Source organism: Bos taurus, chromosome 29, assembly GCF_002263795.3.
Source record: "Bos taurus isolate L1 Dominette 01449 registration number 42190680 breed Hereford chromosome 29, ARS-UCD2.0, whole genome shotgun sequence".
In the NCBI taxonomy this organism is placed as follows: Eukaryota; Metazoa; Chordata; class Mammalia; order Artiodactyla; family Bovidae; genus Bos; species Bos taurus.
This window is the reverse complement of record NC_037356.1, coordinates 44642968-44650150: the sequence shown is the minus strand read 5'-3', so window position 1 is coordinate 44650150 and position 7183 is coordinate 44642968.

The window sequence follows — 7183 nt, the reverse complement described above, 5'->3', positions numbered from 1 at the left end:
CTTAGGGAGCTAAGAACCGGCATGCTCAAGTCAAAACTATTAAGACCCAAGGCTACAGCTAAAGAAAGCCTTCACATGGCTCGGCAAGGAAGACCCAGTGCAGCCAAAATTTAAAAATAAATGAAATTTTAAAAGTAGAAAAACTCTTGAAACTTGACTTTCAGATCAGTCGCTCAGTTGTGTCCGACTCTTTGCGACCCCATGAATCGCAGCACGCCAGGCCTCCCTGTCCATAACCAACTCCCAGAGTTCACTCAGACTCACGTCCATCGAGTCAGTGATGCCATCCAGCCATCGCATCCTCTGTCGTCCCCTTCTCCTCTTGCCCCCAATCCCTCCCAGCATCAGAGTCTTTTCCAATGAGTCAACTCTTCGCATGAGGTGGCCAAAGTACTGGAGTTTCAGCTTTAGCATCATTCCTTCCAAAGAAATCCCAAGGCTGATCTCCTTCAGAATGGACTGGTTGGATCTCCTTGCAGTCCAAGGGACTCTCAAGAGTCTTCTCCAACACCACAGTTCAAAAGCATCAATTCTTAGGCGCTCAGCCTTCTTCACAGTCCAACTCTCACATCCATACATGACCACTGGAAAAACCATAGCCTTGACTAGACGGACCTTTGTTGGCAAAGTAATGTCTCTGCTTTTGAATATGCCATCTAGGTTGGTCATAACTTTCCTTCCAAGGAGTAAGCCTCTTTTCATTTCATGGCTGCAATCACCATCTGCAGTGATTTTGGAGCCCCGAAAAATAAAGTCTGACACTGTTTCCACTGTTTCCCCATCTATTTCCCATGAAGTGATGGGACCGGATGCCATGATCTTCGTTTTCTGAATGTTGAGCTTTAAGCCAACTTTTTCACTCTCCACTTTCACCTTCATCAACAGGCTTTTTAGTTCCTCTTCACTTTCTGCCATAAGGGTGGTGTCATCTGCATATCTGAGGTTATTGATATTTCTCCCGGCAATCTTGATTCCAGCTTGTGTTTCTTCCAGTCCAGCATTTCTCATGATGTACTCTGCATATAAGTTAAATAAGCAGGGTGACAATATACAGCCTTGACGTACTCCCTTTCCTATTTGGAACCAGTCTGTTGTTCCATGTCCAGTTCTAACTGTTGCTTCCTGACCTGCATACAGGTTTCTCAAGAGGCAGGTCAGATGGTCTGGTATTCCCATCTCTTTCAGAATTTTCCACAGTTTATTGTGATCCACACAGTCAAAGGCTTTGGCATAGTCAATAAAGCAGAAATAGATGTTTTTCTGGAACTCTCTTGCTTTTTCCATGATGCAGCGGATGTTGGCAATTTGATCTCTGGTTCCTCTGCCTTTTCTAAAACCAGCTTGAACATCTGGAAGTTCACGGTTCACATATTGCTGAAGCCTGGCTTGGAGAATTTTGAGCATTACTTTACTAGCGTGTGAGATGAGGGCAATTGTGCGATAGTCTGAGCATTCTTTGGCATTGCCTTTCTTTGGTATTGGAATGAAAACTGACCTTTTCCAGTCCTGTGGCCACTGCTGAGTTTTCCAAATTTGCTGGCATATTGAGTGCAGCACTTTCACAGCATCATCTTTCAGGATTTGAAATAGCTCAACTGGAATTCCATCACCTCCACTAGCTTTGTTCGTAGTGATGCTTTCTAAGGCCCACTTGACTTCACATTCCAGGATGTCTGGCTTTAGGTCAGTGATCACACCATCGTGATTATCTGGGTCGTGAAGATCTTTTTTGTACAGTTCTTCTGTTATTCTTGCCATCTCTTCTTAATATCTTCTGCTTCTGTTAGGTCCATACCATTTCTGTCCTTTACAGAGCCCATCTTTGCATGAAATGTTCCTTTGGTATCTCTGATTTTCTTGAAGAGATCTCTAGTCTTTCCCATTCTGTTGTTTTCCTCTATTTCTTTGCATTGATCACTGAAGAAGGCTTTCTTATCTCTTCTTGCTATTCTTTGGAACTCTGCATTCAGATGTTTGTATCTTTCCTTTTCTCCTTTGCTTTTCGCTTCTCTTCTTTTCACAGCTATTTGTAAGGCCACCTCAGACAGCCATTTTGCTTTTTTGCATTTCTTTTCCATGGGGATGGTCTTGATCCCTGTCTCATGTACAATGTCACAAACCTCATTCCATAGTTCATCAGGCAGTCCATCTATCAGATCTAGGCCCTTAAATCTATTTCTCACTTCCACTCTATAATCATAAGGGATTTGATTTAGGTCATACCTGAATGGTCTAGTGGTTTTCCCTACTTTCTTCAATTTAAGTCTGAATTTGGCAATAAGGAGTTCATGGTCTGAGCCACAGCCACCTCCTGGTCTTGTTTTTGCTGACTGTATAGAGCTTCTCCATCTTTGGCTGCAAAGAATATAATCAATCTGATTTCGGTGTTGACCATCTGGTGATGTCCATGCATAGAGTCTTCTCTTGTGTTGTTGGAAGAGGGTGTTTGTTATGACCAGTGGGTTGCAATTTTTAGCTAAAATGTATAATTTTTGTTAAGTCTGTAAACAGTTATAGAGTAATTTCACTGTATAAGACTTATCAGGAAGTTTGTTGTGAAGTTTACATTTAGGTCAGGGGTCTGTGGTAGTTAAGAATATTAAACAAATATACAAATGCAACTTTTTTAAAGTTTGAGGGAATTTAAGTTGCAAATGGGTATGATTTTAGGAGTCCAATGTAGTCTGCCAGCATTTATCAAAGAAAAGGTGAAGATAATAACTCTTATTTTACTAGATTTATAAACAGATCAATAAACCTTGTAGAGTTAAAGCCTTAAGGAAACTAGGCTTTAAGTGTGTTACTTTAATGTGATTGAATAGTAACTGTATTAGTTTCCCGTGGATGCTGTAACAAAACCTGGGTCGGTTAAAACAATAGAATGTGATGTGGCAAGGGCTTCCTGGTGGCTCAGCGCTGAAGAATCCACCTGACAATGCGGGAGACACCGGTTTGACCCTAGTCTGGGAAGATCCTACACAGCAAGGAGCAACGAAGCCCATGAACCACAGCTACTGAGTCTGTGCTCTAGAAGCTGGGGACTGTGACCACTGAGCCCATGCACCCTACAGCACTCAGCAACATGCAGGAGAAGCCCCCGCTCGCTGCGATAGAGAAAAGCCCATGTGGCAACGAAGACCCAGTACAGCCAGTAAATAAATTATATGTCAAAAAAAGCTATTCTTTCACAGTTCTGCAGGCTGAAAGTCCAAAATTAGTAGCACTGGGCTGAAATCAAGTGTCAGCAGGGCCTTGTTCCTTTAAGACTAAGAGAGAAACCATTGCTCGCTTCTTCCAGCTGTTGTAGCTTCCGGTGGTTGCTGGCATCCTTAGGAATCCCTCTAGTCTCCAGGGTCAACATCATTAAATTTCTCTCAGGACTTCCCTAGTGGTCTAATGGTTAAGGCTCCATGCTTCCATTGCAGGGGGTGAGAGTTCAATCTCTGCTCAGGGAGCTAAGATCCTACATGCTCTGCAGTGGGGGGAAAAAAAAAAACAACTTGCTAGGCCTTCTTGTAAGAATACAGGTGCTTACATTTAGGGCCTATCCAGATCATCCAGGATAACCTCATCTCAAAATCTGTAATTCAGCCATATCTGCCAAGATCCTTTTCTCCAATAAGGTAATATAGCATCCAGAGATTAAGACCTGATAATCTGGAGGGCCATTATGAGCCAATCGCAGTAACTTGACAAAAAAGCATAATCACAGTCTCTTCATGTCCACTAAAACCACTAAAATGCATAATAGACACAGTGACAGGATTCTATCCTGCTGATATTGTTAGTTGTATTATTAAGCAATTAGACCCAGGAACCCAGAGCACTTTCCTCTTTGCCTCAAAGCTGAGCCCTCTCTCTGTATTGGTGCTTCCCTCATCTGAATTTTTAGTTATTATCTGCTCTTTCTCTCTGGCTAAGACACCTCAAGTCCTTTTCGGAAATAGGTGCCTTGTATGTATTTAAATTAGAGGGGAAGGGACTTCCCTGATGGTTCAGTGGCTGAGACGCCATGCTCACAAAGCAAGGGGCTGGGGTTCGATCCCTGGTCAGGGAACTAGATCCCATGTGTCACAACTAAAGATCCCAAGTTCCCCAACTAAATAAATCCAGTGCAGCAACCACATAAATAAATAAAAAGCTAACAGCAGTAGCAATTCCCGGTAACTAGAAAAATTCTTTACAGTAAATAAAAACTAGAAGTGAAGATTTGGGGGGCTAGAGGATGGTTCTGACCTCTACTGCAACACATCATTCCAATTTTTTTTTTAGGGGGGTGGGTGTGCCCCGGGGCATGCAAGATCTTAGTTCCTGAACCAGGGATTGAACCTGGGCCATGACAGAGAAAGTGCCGAGTCCTAATCACTGTACCACCAGGGAATATCCCGAGCTAACCAGTTTTTATAACTTGCAACTAGTAGTTCTCAAACTTTAGTGTGCTTCAAAATCACATACAAGGCATTAAAAATTTTTTTATTGAAGTTCAGTTGCTTTATAATGTTGTATTATTAATAGTTTGTGCTGTGCAGCAAAGTGAATCCATTATACATGCGGATGCATACATGCTCAATTGTTCAGTCCTGTTTGACTCTTTTCGACCCTGTGGACTGTAGCCCTCCAGGCTCCTCTGTTCATGGGATTCTCCAGGCAAGAATACTGGAGTGGGTTGCCATTCCCTTCTCTAGGGGATCTTCCCAACCCAGGGATTGAACCTGCTTCTTCTGCATTGGCAGGCAGACCTAACCACCGGACCTCCAAGGAATTCCCTGCAAACTTATAACAAGTGACTCTTGCTTTTCATACTTTATAATGAGAACCAATATAGCCTTAACGCCAGAGTACCTGGGTCTGAATCTAGATCTGGCCATGTCACTAGCTGTGTGATCTTGGGCAAGTTGCATAATCACTCTGTGTTTCTCTTTTTTCATCTGTAACTTGGGACAATAACAGAACCTACTAGGAATTCCCTGGCGGTCCACTGGTTAGGACTCCACCCTTTCATTGCTAAGATCCCATAAGCCGTAAGGTGTGGCTAAGAAAAATAAAGAAGATTTATTATTATTATTATTTTATTTATTTATTATTATTAAGAAAATATAGCAGAATCTACCTTGTGGTTTTGTCATGAGGATTCAATGAATTACCGCATGTAAAGTGTTCAGGATAGAACCTGGCACTTAATCATCATTATATAGGTATTAGCTAATATGACTAAGTTTTCTTTTCTTTTTTGTGAGGTAAGAAGTGGATTTATTTAGAGAGAAACACACTTCCCACACAGAGTACAGGCCATCTCAGAAGGTAAGAGGTCAAACTTTAACCCCACTTGGACTTGAACCCCACAGTCTTTTTAAAATTAGAATCACTCACCTGGGGTAAATTTTCCTTTTTAAGTAAGTTTAAAAGTGAGTTAAAGAACAGTATTTGGTTAATGATAGAACAGATGGTTTGTGGACACAGCAGAAGTTGGGAGATAACACAAAAATGCCTGAATTTGGCAAAGATTTTCCAACTGGACCAGGAAGTTGGAAGCCTCCCTGGTGGCTCAGACAGTAAAGAACCTGCCTGCAATGCAGGAGAGCATTGGTTTGGGAATCAATCCCTGGTTTGGGAAGATCCCCTGGAGAAGGAAATGGCAACACACTCCAGTATTCTTGCCTGGAGAATCCCATGGACAGAGGAGCCTGGACGGCCAGTCCATGGGGTTGCAGAGAGTCAGACATGACTGATTAACACTTTCACTTTCCAGCTGTGCTCCCTAGAGCTCCAGGGCTTTGGGGGAGCTTAGTCACAACTAAGCAGCTTTGGTTGTAGTTCCACTTCTGCTTTACAGATGCGGTTTCAAGGTATTTAAACAGTATTCTGTGATTTAAAAACAAAGTTCGAAGTTTGAAAACCACACAGCTGAGAATTTCAAGGAGAGAAAAGCTAATGGGAATACTGATCCCTTAGGAGTAGAAAGAGAGTGGCAGGGGATGGTGAGCAGCTTAGCCATAAATGGGTGAAACTAGCTAGAATTCCAGATGAAGGTGAGAGGAGGCCAGGGGTTGGCTGTGGGCAGAGTCCAGGAGGACATTCTGCAATGATTCTGAGGTGGAGAAACACAGCCTGGGCCTAGGCTTAAAAGGACTTGGTTCCCCAGGAACCAAGGAAAGCTGGAAAGCAACCAATGTAGATTCTGTGAGAAAGAACAGGGCTAGAGGCAGAGCCAGCAGCCTTGATGGGGAAACAGGCAGGGCCTGGGGAATGGGAGCAGAGCCAGGCACATCTAAGCCAAGGCCAACAGACTGTGAAACCACCCACCCAGCTCCAAGCAGTCCGTGTAAGGGGCAAAGTTTGCACCCTGCCAGCCTAGCTACCTGGGCACGAAAGCAGCTTTGTCATGGATAAGCAAGAGAGACACAGTCCAGTGGGGGCAGGTGGGCAGAACAGATGAGTGGGGAGCCCCAGAGTTCCTGGCCTCATACACCGGTCCTTGGATGTTGGCCATCTGTGTGAGACAGGAGCTTGGCTCAGTCTGCCTCTAGGCACCCCATGGAGCCTCAGATTCGCCACCACTGCTCCCTTAACCTACCGTGTGCTAGGCCCTGTGCCAAGCACTTTATTTATTCCATTAATTAAGAGTCTTTTACTCGTGAATAAAGAAATCAACTCAAGCCAGATTTTAAAAAAATAGGTGGTGATGCATTGGAAGGGATACAGAACTGTCTCTTGACTTCCAGGTAGCTGGCCTCAGGGAAGGACCAGACTGGGGACTCTGGAGCATCTGGCATTCTCCTGCGATTCTTAGGTTCTTCCTGTGAATCTGCCTTATTCCTCCTCCCCAGCAGATCAATCAGCTTTTTCTGATATTCAGTCCCTAAGGCAGGGAGAAGGAATGAAGCGGCTGGGCCAAAGCGGAAACAATGCTCAATTGTGAATGTGTCTGGTGGTGACAGTAAAGTCTGATGCTGTAAAGAACAATATTGCATAGGGACCTGGAATGTTAGGTCCATGAATCAAGGTAAATTGGATGTGGTCAAGCAGATGGCCAGCATGAACATCAACATCTTAGGGAATCAGTGAACTAAGCTCCAGTACTTTAGCCACTTGATACAAAGAGCCGACTCATTGGAAAAGACCCTGATGCTGAGGGATTGACAGCAAAAGGAAAAGAGGGCTGCAGAGGATGAGATAGCTGTTG